This window comes from Bufo gargarizans, chromosome 4 (assembly GCF_014858855.1).
Source record: "Bufo gargarizans isolate SCDJY-AF-19 chromosome 4, ASM1485885v1, whole genome shotgun sequence".
Lineage (NCBI taxonomy): Eukaryota > Metazoa > Chordata > Amphibia > Anura > Bufonidae > Bufo > Bufo gargarizans.
Genome location: NC_058083.1, coordinates 364,855,501 through 364,874,300, shown reverse-complemented (window position 1 = coordinate 364,874,300; position 18,800 = coordinate 364,855,501). Strand labels below are relative to the sequence as shown.

Genomic DNA, 18,800 nt, shown 5'->3' with positions numbered 1-18,800 from the left:
TTTGGTCAGACTCCGGATCTTTCCTTCCGCCTCCTCCTCCCTCTCCACGGGGCGCAACTTCTCCGGATGCCCCCTCCTCGCTCCGTCGCCTACCTGGTTGATGCTGCCAGTAGCATATGCTTGTCTAAAGGTTAAGCCATGCACGTGTAAGTACGCACGGCCGGTACAGTGAAACTGCGAATGGCTCATTAAATCAGTTATGGTTCCTTTGATCGCTCCAACCGTTACTTGGATAACTGTGGTAATTCTAGAGCTAATACATATCAGACCAAAACCAATCCGGGGGCCCAGGCGCGGCGGGGCCCGCGGGCGGGGGTGGTCTCGGCCTCCCCGATTCCCGCCCGCCGCTGCTCTCCCCGGCTACTTTGCTGCCTCGGGCCGATCGCACATCCCCGTGACGGCGACGATCCATTCGGATGTCTGCCCTATCAACTTTCGATGGTACTTTCTACGCCTACCATGGTGACCACGGGTAACGGGGAATCAGGGTTCGATTCCGGAGAGGGAACCTGAGAAACGGCTACCACATCCAAGTAAGGCAGCAGGCGCGCAAATTACCCACTCCCGACTCGGGGAGGTAGTGACGAAAAATAACAATACAGGACTCTTTCGAGGCCCTGTAATTCGAATGAGTACACTTTAAATCCTTTAACGAGGATCTATTGGAGGGCAAGTCTGGTGCCAGCAGCCGCGGTGGAAGGGTGTGTCTGCAAGCAGCTCCTGAACTTCCACCTCGTTAAGGACCCAGGGAGATTTTCAACACCTTAATCCCCTGGGAGGAACCAGGCTTGTGGGGAGGTTTTCCATCTTTCTCCCCAGCCCAGGCCCTGCCTCTCCCTAGGGAGCTGGTAGGGACCTGGGCCATGCGCTCAGGCAAGGCCCAGGATCCTGCTTCCCGGGGTAGGCCGGCGGGGAGTAGGGGAGGTGAGTTACCGGCCTCTGCTACATCTCCCGCCCGGGGGTCAGAAGATCCAGCAGGGGTCATGTGGAAGTGTCCCCTGTGGCCCCCAGGGGTGAGGCTGTGAAGACCACCAGCCAGTCCGGGAGGGTGGACAGTAACCCTCCAAGAGGCGAGTGGAAAGGCGAGTGGAGTGCTCCTGGAGGTGGGCTTGGAGCGGTGGAAGCTGACTGGGGCAACATGAGGCCTCAGGAGGCAGTCACCACATATAGCTCCCGTATCACGGCCTACCTCGGGAGTATGAAAAAACTGGCAAGCTGCTAAAAAGACTCAGAAATGAGTTAAAGCAAGAAAGAGTCAAGGCAAATAAAGCCTCCAAGATTAAGAGGCCAGAGATTTCGGCCAGGATTAAAAGCCTAAAGGAAGACATACAACTGCAAGAGGAAAGAAGGATGGTTATCCTGAAGGGTAGTGGCCCCTTCCAAGAGAAGCTAAAAAATGAAGAAAGGTTCTCTGAGATGACCCATGCAAGGCAGTCCTGGGGGAGCAGACTTTGGAAGCAAGCCTGCCAGCGGGGCAGAGATGTCAGCAAATGAGTCTGCCCCCCGCGAGTTTAGAGGAGGACTACAGCGAGAGCAACCCAGGCGGTCAGCTGATGGAGGAGATCCGTCACTTGGAATCCCCAAGAATCCGTGAGGAAGGTTTCGTTTTTGGCGACGATCTGTTGGAGGAGGATCGAATAGGCAAAAATTACAACAAAGCAAAGAAGACTTCCTTAGAGGTGAGATATGTGTATGTGCCTCACCAGCTGTGTTCCGGGCCGACTGCAGGGTCGACTCGGGACACAGCACCCACTAACCCCCCTAGCCCGGTCTCTGTAGTGGTACCGGAGCGTGGGAGTGGGGAGAGGAAAGGAGCTAAGATGGCGTCGGACGCCATCCTCGCTTGCGGTAGCGAGGGAGGCGAAGAGAGGGAGGAGCTAGACAGGAAGGTTTCGGCAGAGAGGGGGGGCGTGGCTGAGCACCAGGTGTCCCCGCCTGCTGCCGCGTCCACGGTTGCGCTGGGTAAGTGCACAGTGGAAGTGCGGCGGTATGGGGGGGGATGCCATTGCCCCCCCTGTTGCAGTTGATATTGGGTCCCCTGCTTTGCCCGCTCTTGCTGGCTCCACTGTGCCTATGTTGGGGGCAGCGGGAGCACCTGTGGGCATGCCTATAGGAGTGTCCGTGGGCAGAGGCGGGGTCCCGATGGACGAAGTATGTGTGGCTGGGAGCAGTGGTGCCACAAGCCGGCTGCAAGCAGCAGGAGGAAAAAGTCCTGCAAGTTATAGCAGACAGGAAGATAAAGGGAAAGTAATGAAAGTAATGAAACCAGCCAAAAAAGCTATGAAAAAACTGGCCGCCGCATATAAAGTTTTTAGGGAAGTGGACTCTGCTGCATCCCCTCTATCCTCCCCTGATACAGGGGGGGTGAGGAGGATTGTAACAGAGGCGCAAATACACCTGCCAGCCCATGAGGCCGAGGATACAGCCACAAAAGCTGTGGAGGCTGAGGCTATGCTGCCAATTATACCAGCAGTTCCTTCTATCCCCATTGTCCCCACTGGTCCAGCAGTATGTGTGGGGGGGGACAATGAAATTGTAATGACCACCGCAGAGGTGGGTCCCCTGGGTGAAAGTGATAAAAGTAGTGATAAAAATTTTGAGATGATTGGTGTTAAGGCTGTTGTTGTCCCGGTTCCTGGGGGGGGGGGGAAGGGGGTCGGCCGTCCACTGTAAAAGTGGCGGGGTCCCCCCGTGTGCCCCCCTCAGAGGGATCTGGCGTGACAGTTGTGACAGGAAAGGGGGGGGGGAGCCGGTTCTGCTGCCCCTCCTGCATCCGTGGCGCCTGGCAGAAGTTATGCCAGTGTGGCTGCGGCTGTAGGGGGGGAGGGGCTGGCCTCTTCGGCTTCCTCGCTCTCAGGGTCTGGTAATGGTGACTTGCAGCGGCGACTGCTGGAGACCCTCAAAAAGGGGGAGAGCTCCTTTTCCGTAGAGGGGAAGAAGGTGGAATGCTCATTCTGGTTTAACAGACATGGCGTTCGGGCCTTCCAAGAACAGAACGGGGGCGAGACCACCTGGTCTTCACCCACAACCGGCCCTGGAGCCAGACGGAATGTGGTCTGTCTCAAGTGGAGTAGCGATGAAGCTTGCCCTACTAGAAAGAGGGTAGTGGAGCTCCTGCTTGGGATGGGTTTTAGGGCAACTGACATCTTTGCCTTGATCCATCCTTTTGGCTCCAAGGAGTTTGACATCAGCTTTGTCCGGCCGGAGGGGCTTGAGCTCTTCTGGTCCGGATATGAGCTGGTGAAGAACATGCCGGACTGGCGTTGTTTCATGCAAAAGCGATCACCCGCCAGAGTGAGGTCAAGAGAGTGACCGTGCTGACTCGTAACGAGTCACTCTCTTGTATTGACATCATGACCTGGCTGGGTAGGTACGGAGAGGTCCAGGGAATACCAGCTAAAAACCTGGACGAGTTTGGCATTTGGTCGGGTGCCTGGACGTTTAATATCAAGCTTAGGCGTCTGGGCAGTACAGTTTCCCACATTCCATCATCTGCCTTTATTGGCCGTGACAGGATCTTGGTTTTCTACAGGGGGCAGCCTAGGCTCTGTCACAAGTGCGGCAGCCCCACACACTTCAGCACCAGCTGCCAAGTGCAGAAGTGCGCGTTGTGTGGGGGGCAGGTCATCTAGCTGCATCTTGTGAGGAGATTAGATGCAACCTGTGTGGGGAGCTCGGACACCCCTTCAGTCGCTGTCCTCTCTCTGAGGCCAATGCGGCACGAGCTCATGCAGGAGCGGGCCGGGAGGTCCCTTCAGCTGAGGCGGGTACTGGCAAAGGCAGTGGAGTTAAGGGGTCAGTGAGGAACCAGAACAACCCGTCCCGGCAGAGGCGGAGAGAGAGGCGTCAGGCGGAGAGGGAGGGGGAAGAACCCCGTCCTGGGGTGATGCTCGCTCCTTCCCAAGCGACTGCCCCTCCTGAATCCGAGACCCTAGGGGGTAGCGAGCTGGAGGAGGAGATTGAGAGACTGGATCGGGCCAAAGAGACTCTGTCCTCGCACTACGAAAGTTCTGCAGAGGGTAGTGGGGCAGAGTCCCAAAGTAGACGGAAACGGCGTACTAAAAAAAGATCTAGCCCGACCAAAATTGCCAGGGAAGGAGTAACCGGCTCCCCTCTGGAGCTCTCCAACCGGTACCTCATCTTGGATGAGACCTCTGCCTCCTCTGCTGAGGGGGAGGTTGAAGGTGAGGGGCCGGGGGCGAAGGAGGGAGGGCTTTCAGGGGGCCCCGCGCCCCCCTCTGGTGGGGATGCAAGGTCCTCAGGAGGGGTGGCAAAACCGGGCCCTGAGACCGAGAAAGCCGGGAGTAGTACGCAGAGGGAGATGGTGGTGGCAGAGATGGATACCACTATCTCCATCAAGAGAGGTCGTGCTGCTCTAGAAGGCAGCCCCGGGAGGGGGGAGATGGATGGGAAGAAGGCCGTCTAATTTAACTACTCTTTATGGCGGTATCCGCTCTGCTGACTCTGGCGACCTTTAATGTCGGCAGCATTAAGTCGGATGCGGCTCGTTTCACAGCCTTCGATTTTCTCAGCCGTGTTGAAGCTGACATTTTGTTTTTGCAAGAGACCAGGCTGCAAGATTTGGCAGGGATTTATAAAGCCAAGAGGGAGTGGAGATCAGGGCCCTCCTACTGGTCTCTTGCGGCTGAGCCGTATAGCGGAGTGGCGGTCCTTTTTACCGACGAGTAGTTGAATTGGAAATGGGGAGGTGTTTGATCTTGGATGTCCTCATGAAGGGACAGGAACTGCGCCTAATTAACATTTATGGGCCCCAGTCCAAGTGGGACAGGAAATGTCTCTTTATGAGGATTAAGCCTTTTCTTTTTACAAGCCGGCAGGTGGTCTTTGGTGGGGACTTTAATACTATCACAAGGCCCCAAGACAGGGGAGGCACCAGAGACCGGCTGGCTTACGATAGTATTTTTCTGAATAGCGTAGCTAGTGAGGCTCATCTGGTGGATGTCCACATTAGGCATACCCCAGGCCACAGGGGTTTCACTTACTATAGAGGTAGTCAGGTTAGGTCTAGAATAGATAGGTTTTATTTGAAGGAGGAGGCTACCTTTTCGCCCTTAAGGGTTGTGGAGGTGGAGTTCTCCGATCACTGTTTAATTATGTTTTCTCTGAATATTTCAGAATCCCCCCAAATGGGAAGAGGTTATTGGAAGCTGAATTCGGGCATCCTGGAGGAAGCAGAGGTGAGACAATCCTTTGAGGACTTCCTTCAGAGTCAGGTACCTTTACTGGATCTCTGTGATACTAAGTCAGAGTGGTGGGAGATATTCAAAGATCGGGCCGCAAAGTTCTTCCGCCGGCTCTCGAGCCTCAGGTCCCTGGACAGGTACCGCCTGTATAGGGGTCTGGGGAGGAAACTCGAGCATCTGGTCTCGACTGGAGGTAGCCGCGAGGATATCTCCAGGGTGAAATCTTTGCTCAAGAGGTGCCAGTATGATAGGCACACATCTTTGGTTTTTGAGAGAGACTTCGGGAGATGCCGCTCGCCAGACCCCTACAGAAACTGTAAGATGTCAGTGAAGAGTAAGTTAGTGACAGGACTGGTTGATGGTACGGGGTCTCTGAACAGGTCCAGATCAGGGATCCTGGAAGTCGTCAGATCCTTTTACTCGTGCCTCTTGGGGAAGAGGGATCTGGATCGGGACAGGATGTCGGCTTTCCTGGCTGAAGTCACCCCTGAGTCAGGGGCTCACCTCTCTTTTGGCAGTTTGGTAGAAGAGATCAGGAAGGAGGAAGTTATCCTGGCGGTGGAAGGGTTAGCCCTGAAGAAGTCGCCAGGCCCGGATGGCTTAACATCCGAGTTCTATAAGGCCTTTAAGGACTCTTTATGTCCCCTCTTGACCGAGGTATTCAATGAGTGCTTATCCTCGGGCACTCTGCCTCGGTCAATGAGGAGGTCAGCTCTGATCCTTCTATCAAAGGGTAAAGATCCGAGCCGTATTGAGAACTGGCGTCCCATAGCACTTCTTAATACGGACAGAAAAATTCTGGCCAAGATACTTTTTAATAGGCTCGTGAAATTTGCACCCCAACTCCTTTCTGTGGCTCAGCATTGCTCGGTTCCAGGCCGCAGCACTTTTAGTGCTGTACTCGGTGTCCGAGAGGCAGTGGAGCAGAGTAGAGCAGGCTACTGGAGGGGGTACATGCTGTCCTTAGATCAAGCAAAGGCGTTTGATCGGGTAAACCATGAGTACCTCTGGTCGGTCCTTCTGAAGTATGGCCTGCCGGGTGGGTTTGTCGATTGGTTAAAGGTCTTGTATACAGGGGCAGAGAGTTTTCCGCTTGTGAACGGTTGGTCTGGCTGCTCTTTTGAGGTTGGGTCTGGCGTCCGCCAGGGTTGTCCTTTGAGCCCGCTTTTATACGTGTTCGCGATTGACCCCTTTCTTAAGAGGATCGATCGTGGACTGTTGGCGGGAGTTGGGATGGATCGGGTGGCGCCGGAGGCCACTCTGAGGGTGGTAGCGTACGCTGACGATGTCACCATTTCCGTGTCCTCGAGAGGGGAGGCGGAATACGTGATGTCTGAAGTGGACCGCTACTCGGAGGCATCCGGGTCCATGATCAATCGGGATAAGTGTGAGAGTCTCTGGCTGGGAGGGGGTGATCCAGTTTTTGATCTCCCGGACACCCTCCCAGGGCCCAAGTCGTCAGCCAAAGTCCTAGGCATCCATTTTGGCCATGGGGATTATCCCACTCAAAATTGGGACGACAGGCTTAAAATCACTGCTCAGAAGGTCGACCAGTGGAAGGGTTGGTCTTTGACCCTCAGGGAAAGGGTAAACCTGATCAAGACAAACTTACTCCCTTTGCTTATCTATTTGGGCAGCGTGTGTATCTTGCCAGAGCCTCTCTGGACTCGGGTTTATAGTCTGTTCTTCCAGCTCTTATGGGGGAATAGACTGAACCTGATCAAGAGGGAGGTGACTTACCGCACAAGGAGACTAGGAGGGTTATCTATGGTCAACCCTGTGGTGTTTCTTGTAAACACCTTTGTTAAGGCGAATCTGGCGAACCTCTGGATGGAGAGGGCTTCTCCGTGGGTAGTCTCCTGCCGGGGATGGTTTCGGCCTTTCTTCCAGGAATGGGAGACAGGGGGGCAAGTGAAGGACTTACGTACGCCTCACGGATATCTTCCGACTTACGTCACCCCGATTCTGAAGGTGATCCGCCGGTGGGGTTTGGGGGTGAGGGAGATCAGGACTCTGTCAAGGAGGTCCCTTGACGAGAGGGTCTTGTTGTCCCACTTCCAAAAGCCCCTGGCCCTCAGGGATTGCCCAAGCCGGGATCTAGATAAAGGGTTACAGTTGCTAAATTCTGCAAGGATCCCCTTGAAGTTTTGGGACTTGGCTTGGCGCTGCTTTCACGGGAGGCTGTATGTGAGGGACAACTTGAAGTACAGGAACTCTGATGAAAGGGGTTGTCCCCGGGAGGAGTGTGGCTCCATACTGGAAAGTATGGAGCACTTCCTGCTTCAATGTCCCTTTAATACAGAGGTATTATAACGGGTGGGAGCTTCCATTGGCTGGCCTAGGCTAGTCAGCCTCTCCTATGCGGAGTGGGCCTATTGAGTGCTCAGAGATCCTGGTAGTAGGGACCTGTGCACTTGTTTTTTAGTCAGTATAGTGGTTAGGTTCTACACGTGGAATGCACGGTGCTTAGTCTCAACGCAGCAAAAAGTCCTCCCAGTGGACGAGGTATGTAGGAACATTCTGGGTGACCTGGTGAAGGTGCGTTCTTTGGAGTATGAGAGGCTGGGTACCAGTAGTGCCTCTCTCCTCTGGAGAGGCTTTGCTTTTAGCGTGCCCTAGCCTAGTCATATGTTTCCTGGTGGTGGGCTGATGCTTTCACCGTAGTTTTTTGTTTTGTGGGATTTTGAGCCTTGAAGAAAGGCTTACAGAAACCGAGCTTGGGCCTTCGGGTAGTTTTTGTATTTTGTGTGTTAAGTTGCTTATTCTGATAGGATGAGTTGGGGCTAGTTAGGTTGGGTGGGTTAGGGAAGGGGTCTTTTATTTGTGTTCGTGTGTTATGTGTGTCCATGTGTTTTTGAAGTGGGGAGGCCTGCATCTAGCCCTGGACTATGCGGACATGGGAGGACATGGGGCGAGGGGCTAGATGCGGGTGGTGGAGGTAGGGCTGGCCTCGGACTATGCGGACATGAAAGAGACGTGAGGCGGAGGTCAGCCCTGGGTGATGGGTGAAGGGTGATGGAGTAGGTAGTGGGGGTTAGGGTTAGATTAGGTTAGTTAAAGGTTTTCTCTTGCTTTTTGTGATATTAACTTAAAAAGGGAGAGGAGGAAAAAAATTATAAAAATAATAAAATAAATAAAGAAAGAAAAAAAGAAAAAAAGTTATAATAAAAAAAATTTATTTTTTTTTTTATTACTATTTTGTTTTGTGTTTTTTGTTTTTCCGTTTTATTGACGTAGTCAGGTTTTCTTTTGTTTTGGGTTTTTACAGCTGAACCGGCTAAGTTTCTTTTTGTCCATTAGGCTTGTATATAGTTTTGTATAGTTTTGTATATAGTTTTTATAGAGTATAGGTATGATTGAAAGTATGAGTGAGGCTGGACCAGCTGGAATGCTGTTCTGTTTTATATTTTAATGTTTTTGGTGTTTTGAAATTCTGTCTGTAAAGTTTTGTATTTTTATAATAAAAAGAGTTCCAGCTCCAACCTGCAGGGAGGGAGGACGTGTGCAGTTGGAGCGCCTGAACCTGCAGAGCAGCAAGGCCCAGGGGATTTTATTTTCATCTGAATCCCCTGGGCGGAACCAGGCTTGTGGGGAGCTTTTCCACCTTGCTCCCCAGCCCGGGCCCTGCCGCTCCCTAGGGAGTTGGTGGGGACCTGTGGCCATGGCAGCCCGCAAGGGTGCCTCTGCTCCCCGGCATGGGTCAGAGGGGAGCAGGGGGTCGCAGCAACCGACCAGGAGTGGCGACGGCGAGGGGGTTATTCGGCCAGGACGTGGCAGAAACAACCGTGTCCCCCCTGAGGACCTGAAGTCACAGGCAGAGGATCAGGAGGTGTCGTCCCAGGTAGGTTGGGGGTCCCGGAGGAAGGGGGAGACTACCCAGGCCTACAGCTCCCGTGTGGCATATCACCTCCATGAGTGCAGGGAGCTGGGGCGACACCTCAGGAGCCTGGACCTGGAGCTGAAAATGCTCAGGGCGAAGGCAAACATCACAAGCAACAAGAAAAGAGCCCCAATCTCTGAGAAGATAAAAACATTAAAAAAGGAGGTTAAGGAGGCTCAGGAAAGGAGGGATATGCTGTTGAATGAGAGCGGCCCCTTTAAAGAAAAACTATTTAATGAAGATAGATTTCTTGAAATGGAAGAAAGAAGGAGAGGGCGGGATGCAAGTAGCAGTGGCAGTGAGGACGAGGACAATCGCATATCTGGAGTGGTGTCCAAGTCTGTCACTCCCCGGTCTGTTCATCCAGAGCCTGCACCAGCCCCTCCTGATACACAGTGGTCCATACCAGGGGACTGCAGTGTCCCCGCACAGCAAGCAGGGCTGCCCCCATCCGAGGGGGAATCGTCCTCGGCCGCAGAGGCCTTCAGTGAAGGGGAGGACAGCAGAGGGGGATTGATGGAGGAGATCCGCCAGCTGGAATCCCCTGTCCAGTTTCAGGATTTTGTGTTCGGAGACGAGCTGTTAGAAGAGGTGAGAAAGAAGAAAAAAAACAAGAGCAAAAAAAAACAGCAGGCAGTGGAGACACGTTTCATCTATGTCCCTGCGGAGCGCCTGGCGCGGGCTGAAAATCTGTGCCGGGAGCTCCGCAGGTTGGTGCCCCCAATCCACTGCCTGTTCATTCCAAGATGGCGCCGAACGCCGACATGAGTGGGAAAGACAGCGGCAAAGGCCCGTTTCAATCGGGGGCCTCCGGCGCTGATGGCCGCTCCCCAGTGGGGGGGGGTGGTCCGGCGCTGGAGCCGGCTCCCGTGAAAAAGGTGGTCCCGCCCACCGCTCTGGCTGTTGCCGTGCCTGCCCCTCCGGCGTGTAGGGTGGTGCTGGGGCGGTGTGATGGGATCGCCGTCCCTCCCACACAGGGCAGTAGCGACCCCGGGTCTCCGCCTGCGGTTGCTAAGGTGCGGCGGGGATCGGGGGGGGCAGCGGCGAGTGGGGCCGGGGTGCGGCTGGGGGTGTGTCCGGGCATCCTCATGTCGGCGTGCATATGGGCGTGGCCGGGGGGGTGCCCGGTCGTGCCTCTGGTCGCGCTCCTGGTGGAGAGAGTGAGCGTGCGGGCGCTGTAAAGCGTCTGCGCATTGGGGATCCGGGGGCCGGGGTTGCCGGAAAAAATAGGTCCGCGGCGCCCCGGTCCTCCACAAAGAAAGGCGTTATTGCGCCTGAGCATATGGCGGAGTACATTGCCACTGGACAAGCCCCCTCTGTTTCTGCCTCCTCCTCCAGCGCTGAACTAAGTGCTGGGGAGGGGGGGAGTATAATTGTAAGTGCCCAGATCTTAGGGGCAGAAGGGGGGGGCTTGGCCAGTGGCAATGAAAATGGCAGTATGCATAATAATGATAACAATGATGATGGTGATGATAATGTGAAAAGTGGAAATAATGTAAAGAATGTGGTGACATCCGCTGCACCAGCTGTCCCAGCAGGGAGAGGGGGTGAATGCAAGCGGGGTGTTGGTGGTGGTATTGGTGGGGGTGCTGCATCTGGTCCCAAAGGCAGGGTGGATGCTGGGGGTCAGCGGACCGTCGCTGAAAAAGCGGTGGCTGCGGCCCCTGGTGTCCGCCCTCCGGAGGGATCCGGTGCGGCATCAGGCGGTAATGTAGTGGGGAGTGCCGGTTCGGTTGCCCCTCCTGCGGCTGTAACACCTGGCAGAAGTTATGCCAGTGTGGCTGCGGCCGTGGGGGGAGGGGCTATCCTCGTTGGCTTCCTCATTCCCGGGAGTCACGGTTGGTGACTTGCAGCGGCAACTCCTGGAGGCCCTCAAAAGAGGTGAGAGTTCGATGCTAGTAGAGGGTGAGAAAGTTGACCTATCCTTATGGATAGACAGGCACGGCCTGCGGGCTTTCCGAGAGAAAAGGGGGGGCGAGACCACCTGGTCCCTGCCCACAACCGGCCCTGGGACTAGGCGGAATGTAGTCTGTCTCAAATGGGGAAGCGATGATGCGTGCCCTACTAGAAAGAGGGTCGCGGAGCTCCTGTTTGGTATGGGGTTCAAGGTGGCTGACATCTTCGCCTTGATACATCCGTTCGGTTCCAAGGAGTTCGACATCCGTTTTGTCCGGCCAGAGGGCCTTGAGCTTTTCTGGTCCGGATATCAGCTGGTGAAGAACATGCCGGACTGGCGCGGTTTCCGAGCTTGCCCGGTGACCCGCCAGAATGAGGTGAAGAAGGTGACCGTTCTCACCCGTAACGACTCACTTTCTTGTACACACATCATTACCTGGTTGAGTCGGTACGGGGACGTCCAGGGTGTCCCAGCAAAAAACCTGGATGAGTTTGGCATCTGGTTGCGCGCCTGGACCTTCAACATTAAATTGAAGAATCTACGAGGTTCGGTTTCCCACATTCCGTCATCTGCCTTCATCGGCCGTGACAGGATCCTGTTTTTTTACAGGGGGCAACCTAAGCTCTGCCATAAGTGCGGCAGCCCCTCTCACTTTAGCGCCAGCTGCCCAGAGCAGAAGTGCGCTTTGTGCGGGGGGTTGGGTCATCTGGCCGCATCTTGTGAGCAGCAGATTAGGTGCAACCTGTGCGGTGTCTTAGGACATCCGTTTAGTCGTTGTCCCCTCTCTCAGGCCAATGCGGCCCAAGCTCACGCAGGGGCGGGCCGGGAGGCCTCCACTGCTGAGGCGGGTGCTGGCGGAGCCAGTAGAGGTCAGGGGTCTGGGAAGAGCAGTAACGGTCCGTCTAGGCAGAGGCGGAGGGAGAAGCGCCAGGCGGAAAGGGAGCGGGTGGATCCCCATTCTGGGGTGATGTCTGCCCCTTCCCAAGCGGTGGCCTCCCATAAAGGATCGGAGACCCCAGGGGACAGCGAGCTAAGGAGAGAAATCAGGAGACTGGAACAGAAGGGATGGACACAACTGTCTCCATCAAGAGAGGGCGAACTACCTTAGAGGATAGCCCCGGGAGGGGTGGAAGGAAGAAGGACATCTAACTCAATCATCCTGTATGGCGGCACCCACTCTGCTGACTCTGGCTCCTAATGCCGCGAGTGATTTCGTGGGCGCGGCCAGTAAGCGCCTTTGTGCGGAAGAGCCAGGGGGTGGGTCGGGGCCCCGGTCCTCGAAAAAAAGAGGTATCATTGCGCCTGAGCATCTGGCGGCATACATTGCCACTGGACACGCCACCTCTGTTCCCTCCTCCTCCGGCGCTGAATCAAGTGCTGGAGAGGGGAGGAGTGTGGTTACCAATGCCCAGGTCTTGAGGGCAGCAGGGGGGGGCGTGGCCAGTGGCAATGAAGGTAACAACAAGAGTAAAAATGTAAATAATAATGTACATGGTATGGTGACGTTCGTTGCACTAGCTGTCCCAGCAGGGAGACAGGGTGCATGTGAACAGGTTAGTGGTGTTAGTAGAGGTGCTGTATCGGGTCCCAAAGGCAGGATGGATGCTGGGGGTCAGCGGACCCTCGCTGAAAAAGCGGTGGCTGCGGCTCCTGGTGTCCGCCCTCCGGAGGGATCCGGTGCGGCATCTGGTGGTAGTGTTGTGGGGAGTGCCGGTTCGGTTGCCCCTCCTGCGGCCGTAACACCTGGCAGAAGTTATGCCAGTGTGGCTGCGGCCGTGGGGGGGAGGGGCTATCCTCGTTGGCTTCCTCATTCCCGGGAGTCGCGGTTGGTGACTTGCAGCGGCGACTCCTGGAGGCCCTCAAAAGGGGAGAGAGTTCGATGTTAGTAGAGGGTGAGAAAGTTTACCTATCCTTATGGATGGACAGGCACGGCCTGCGGGCTTTCCGAGAAGAAAGGGGGGGCGAGACCACCTGGTCCCTGCCCACAGACGGAATGTAGTCTGTCTCAAGTGGAGAAGCAATGATGCCTGCCCTACAAGGAAAAGGGTGGTGGAGCTCCTGCTTGGGATGGGTTTCAGGGTGGTTGACATCTTCGCCCTGATACATCCCTATGGTTCCAGGGAGTTCGACGTTAGCTTTACCCGGCCAGAGGGCCTAGAGTTTTTTTGGTCCGGGTATGAGCTGGCGAAGAACTTACCGGATTGGAAGGGATTTTTCGCCCAGGCGATATCCCGTCAGAACAACGTTAAGAAAGTGACCATTTTGACCCGTAACGAATCGCTTTCTTGCGTTGACATTCTGACCTGGCTTAGCAGGTACGGCGACGTCCAGGGTGTGCCATCTAAAAACCTGGACGAATTTGGCATTTGGACTTTCAATATAAAGTTGAAATGTCTGGGAAGTACGGTTTCCCACATTCCATCCTCTGCCTTCATCGGCCGGGGTAGGATTCTCGTCTTCTACAGGGGGCAGCCTAAGCTCTGTCACAAGTGCGGCAGCCCATTTACACTTCAGCGCCAGCTGCCAAGTGCAGAAGTGCGCGTTGTGTGGAGGGACAGGTCACCTTGCTGCATCTTGTGGGGAGATTAGGTGCAACCTGTGTGGTGTGCTCGGACACCCATTTAGTCGTTGTCCCCTCTCAGAGGTTAATGCGGCCCGAGCTCACGCAGGAGCGGGCCGGGAGGTCCCTTCGGCTGAGGCAGGTGCTGGCGGAGACAGTCGAGTTGAGGGGTCAGTGAAGACCAAGAGCGGTCCGTCCCGGCAGAGGCGGAGGGAGAGATGCCAGGCGGAGAGGGAGCAGAAGGAACCCTGCCACAATGGGGTGATGTCTGCACCTCCCCAAACGGCTGACTCCCGTAGTTCGGAGACCCTAGGGGACAGGGAGCTAAGTCGAGAGACTAGACCGAGCCCATAGGACCCAGTCTTTGCACTACGAAAGCGTATCAGAGGGTGGTGAGGCTGGGTCCTATACTAACAGACGGAAGCGGTACTCAAAAAAGATCAAGAGCCCGACCAAGGTAGCCAGGGAAGGCAAAACTGGCTCCCCTCTTGAGCTCTCCAACCGGTACCTCACTTTGGATGAGACCTCCGCCTCCTCTTCATCCGGGGAGGGGGTAAGAAGTGGGGTGCCGGGGGCAAAGGTGGGAGGGCTTTCAGGAGGCCCCGTGCCCCTCTCTGGTGCGGATGTAAGGTCCCCAGAAGAGAAGGCAAACCCGACTCCCGGAACTAAGAAAGGCAGGGGCGGTACGCAAGAGGGAGCGGTGGTGACAGAAGGAATGGACACCACCGTCTCTCTCAAAAGAGGTTGTGCCGCCTTAGAGGATAGACCCGGGAGGGGTAAGAGGGGTGGGAAGGATGGAGGACATTCAGCTTAAACACCAAGTATGGCGGTACCCACTCAGCTCACGCTGGCGACCATTAATGTCGCCAGCGTAAAATCTGATGCGGCTCGCTATGCAGCCTTTGATTTTTTCAGCCGTGTTGAAGCTGACGTTTTATTTTTGCAGGAGACCAGACTGTCAAACTTGGCAGAGGTGCACAAAGCAAAGAGGGAGTGGAGATCTGGGCCCTCCTTCTGGTCTCTTGCGGCTGAGCCGTATAGCGGAGTGGCGGTCCTTTTCACCGTACCGGTAGAATGCCGACGGGTGGTTGAGCTGGAAATGGGGAGGTGTTTGATTTTAGATATCTTCACGAGGGGACAGGAACTGCGCCTAATTAACATCTATGGGCCCCAGTCCAAGTGGGACAGGAAATGTCTCTTTATGAGGATCAAGCCTTTCCTTTTTACAAGCCGGCAAGTGGTCTTTGGTGGGGACTTCAACACCATCGTGAGGTCCCAAGATAGGGGAGGCACCAGAGACCGGCTGGCTTATGACAGTATAATGTTAAATAGTATAGCTAGTGAGGCTCGTCTGGTGGATGTCCACATTAGGCACACCCCAGACCACGGGGGTTTCACTTATTATAGAGGAGACAGGATTAGGTCTAGAATAGACAGGTTTTTTTTGAAAGAGAAGGCTACTTTCTCGCCCTTGAGAATTGTGGAGGTAGAATTCTCTGATCACTGTCTGATTATGTTTTCTCTGAATATTTCAGAATCCCCCAAAATGGGAAGAGGTTACTGGAAGCTGAATGCGGGAGTCCTGGAGGAAGCAGAGGTGAGACAATCCTTTGAGGACTTTCTTCAGAATCAGGTAGCCTTGCTGGATCTCTGTGACACTAAGTCAGAGTGGTGGGAGGTATTCAAAGATCGGGCTGCAAAGTTCTTCCGCCAGCTCTCGAGCCTCAGGTCTCTGGACAGGTACCGCCTGTATCAGGGTCTGAGGAGGAAACTCGAAGATCTGGTCTCGACTGGAGGTAGCCGCGAGGATATCTCCAGGGTGAAATCTTTGCTCAAGAGGGGCCAGTATGATAGGCACGCATCTTTAGTTTTTGAGAGGGATTTCGGGAGGTACCGCTCGCCCAACCCCTACAGAAACTGTAAGATGTCAGTGAAGAGTAAATTAATAACAGGACTGGTTGACTGTACGGGGTCTCTGAACTGTTCCAGATCAGGGATCCTGGAAGTCGTCAGATCCTTTTACTCGCGCCTCTTGGGGAAGAGGGATCTGGATCGGGACAAGATGTCGGCTTTCCTGGCTGAAATCACCCCTGAGTCAGAAGCTCACCTCTCTTTTGACGTTTTGGTAAAAGAGATCAGAAAGGAGGAAGTTATCCTGGCGGTGGAAGGGTTAGCTCTGAAGAAGTCGCCAGGCCCGGATGGCTTAACATCCGAGTTTTATAGGACCTTTAAGGACTCTTTATGTCCCTTCTTGACTGAGGTATTCAATGAGTGTTTATCCTCGGGCACTCTGCCTCGGTCAATGAGGAGGTCAGCACTGATCCTTCTATCAAAGGGTAAAGATCCGAGCCGTATTGAGAACTGGCGTCCCATAGCACTTCTCAATACGGACAGAAAGATTCTGGCCAAGTTACTGTTTAACAGGCTGGTGAAGTTCGCGCCTCAGCTTCTTTCGGTGGCTCAGCATTGCTCAGTTCCAGGCCGCAGCACTTTTAGTGCTGTCCTCGGTGTCCGAGAGGCAGTGGAACGGAGTAGGGCAGGCCACTGGAAGGGGTACATGCTGTCCTTAGATCAAGCAAAGGCGTTTGATCGGGTGAACCACGAGTACCTCTGGTCGGTCCTTCTGAAGTATGGCCTGCCGGGGGGTTCGTTGATTGGTTAAAGATCTTGTATGCGGGGGCGGAGAGTTTCCCGCTTGTGAACGGTTGGTCTGGCTGTCCTTTTGAGGTTGGGTCTGGCGTTCGCCAGTGTTGTCCTTTGAGCCCGCTTTTATACGCGTTAGCGATTGATCCCTTTCTTAAGCGGGTCAATCGTGGACCGTTGGCGGGAGTCGGGATGGATCCGGCGGCGCTGGAAGCCACTCTGAGGACAGTAGCGTACGCCGACGATGTCACCATTTTCGTGTCCTCGAAAGGGGAGGCGGAATACGTGATGTCTGAGGTGGACCGCTACTCGGAGGCATCCGGGTCCATGATCAATCGGGATAAGTGTGAGAGTCTCTGGCTGGGAGGGGGTGATCCAGCTTTCGATCTCCCGGACACCCTCCCAGGGCCCCAGTCGTCAGCCAAAGTCCTAGGCATCCATTTCGGCCATGGGGATTATCCCACCCAAAATTGGGACGACAGGCTTAAGATCGCCGCTCAGAAGGTCGACCAGTGGAAGGGCTGGTCCTTGACCCTCGGGGAAAGGGTGCACCTGATCAAAGCTTTCTTGCTCCCTTTGCTAATCTATTTGGGCAGTGTGTGTATCTTGCCAGAGCCTCTCTGGACTCGGGTTTACAGTCTGTTCTTCCAGCTCTTATGGAGGAATAGACTGAACCTGATCAAGAGAGAGGTGACTTACCGCACGAGGAGACTAGGGGGGTTATCTATGGTCAACCCCGTGGTGTTTCTTGTAAACACATTTGTTAAGGCAAATTTGGCAAACCTCTGGATGGAGAGGGCTTCTAAGTGGGTAGTCTCCTGCCAGGGGTGGTTTCGGCCTTTCTTCCAGGAATGGGAGACAGGAGGGCGAGTGAAGGACTTGCGCACGACTCATGGATATCTCCCGGCTTATGTCACCCCGATTCTGAAGTTAATCCGCCGGTGGGGTTTGGAGGTAGGGGAAATCAGGACTCTGTCAAGGAGGTCCCTTAAAGAGAGGGTCTTGTTGTCCCACTTCCAAAAGCCCCTGGCCCTCAAGGATTGCCCAAGCCGGGATCTAGACAAGGGGTTACAGTTGCTAAATTCTGCAAGGATCCCCTTGAAGTCTTGAGACTTGGCTTGGCGCTGCTTTCACGGGAGGCTGTATGTAAGGGACAATCTGAAGTACAGGAACTCTGAGGAAAGGGGTTGTCCCCGGGAGGAGTGCGGCTCCATACTGGAAAGTATGGAGCACTTCCTGCTTCAGTGTCCCTTTTAATACAGCCGTGTACAAACGGGTGGGAGCTTCCATTGGCTGGCCTAGGCTAGCCAGCTTCTCCTATGCGGAGTGGGCCTACGGAGTGCTCAGAGACCTGGGAAGAAGGGACCTGTGCACATGTTTTTTAGTTAGTATAGTGGTTAGGTTCTACACGTGGAATGCACGGTGTTTAGTTTCGACGAAGCAGAAAGTCCTCCCAGTGGATGAGGTGTGTAGGAACATTCTGGTGAAGGTGCGTTCTCTTGAATACGAAAGACTGTTTACCAGTAGGGCCTCTCTCCTCTGGAGAGGCTTTGCTTTTAGTGTACCGTAGTTTAGTAGTGCTCCTCCTGGTGGTGGGCTGATACTCTCACCCTAGATTTTTGTTTTGAAATAAAGTATGGTTTTTGAAATGCTTGCAAAGGCTGATCTTGGTCCTTCGGGTGATGTTTATTGTGTGTGACATAGTGTTGTATGTATATTTTATTATATTGTGTTATGTTAAGGATAGGGTAAGTGGGGGTTAGTTAGTTAGGTTGGGTGGGTTAGGGAGTGGGGAGGGCACTTTTTTAAGTGTGGGGGGGCCTGCATCCAGTCCAGGACTATGCGGACATGGGAGGACATGGGGCGGAGGTCAGCCCTGAGGGTCTTAGTTTAGAATAGGGAGTGGCTAGGGACAGTTTAGGTTAAGTTAAGTTATATTGTGTGTAGTGTAGTTTATTTAAAAAAAATAAAAAAATTTGGGCTTTGTCGTGTGTTTTTCTTTTCTTTTGTTTATAGGGGCAGATTGCCCAATATTATTTCAGTTATGGCGAGGTAGCTTTGTTTTTGTTTATAGTTTTGTTTTCTTTAGTTTTATTTTTCAGTTTTGGGTTAGGATTAACAGCCGAACCGGCTAGGTAAGTTTAATTTGTTATAGTGTGGTGTTATTAGTAGGTTTGTATAGTTATAGGTATGAATGTGTGTGAGAATGTGGCTGGGGCAGCTGGAATGCTGTCTTTTGTTTAAGGTTTCTGTTTCTGTTTATGTATATGTTTATTGTTGTTTTTGTATTTTTATATAAAATAAAAGAGTTCCAGCTCCAACCAGCTGGGAGGAAGGTTGTGCAGCTGAGAGCTCTCAGTTACCAGGAAGCAGCAAGGCCCAGGGTGATTTCCTAACATCTCAATCCCCTGGGCGGAACCAGGCTTGTGGGGAGAGTTTCCACCTTTCTCCCCAGCCCAGGCCCTGCCTCTCCTTAGGGAGCTGGCAGGGTCCTGCGGCCATGTCAGCCCGCAAGGGAGCCTCTGCTCCCCGGCATGGGTCGGAGGGGAGTAGAGGGTCGCAGCGACCGGCCAGGAGTGGTGGCAGCCGTGTCCCCCCTGAAGACCTGAGGCCGCA

General features: G+C 54.2%; 1 long non-coding RNA gene across 1 annotated transcript; it reads left to right on the top strand.

Moving 5' to 3' along the window:
* The first annotated feature begins 500 nt into the window (after positions 1–500).
* LOC122933644 lies at positions 501–18,505 on the top strand. Its single transcript, XR_006388523.1, has 3 exons — positions 501–693; positions 18,320–18,323; positions 18,494–18,505. It is a non-coding gene; the product is annotated as an uncharacterized LOC122933644 (long non-coding RNA).
* The last annotated feature ends 295 nt before the right edge of the window (positions 18,506–18,800 follow it).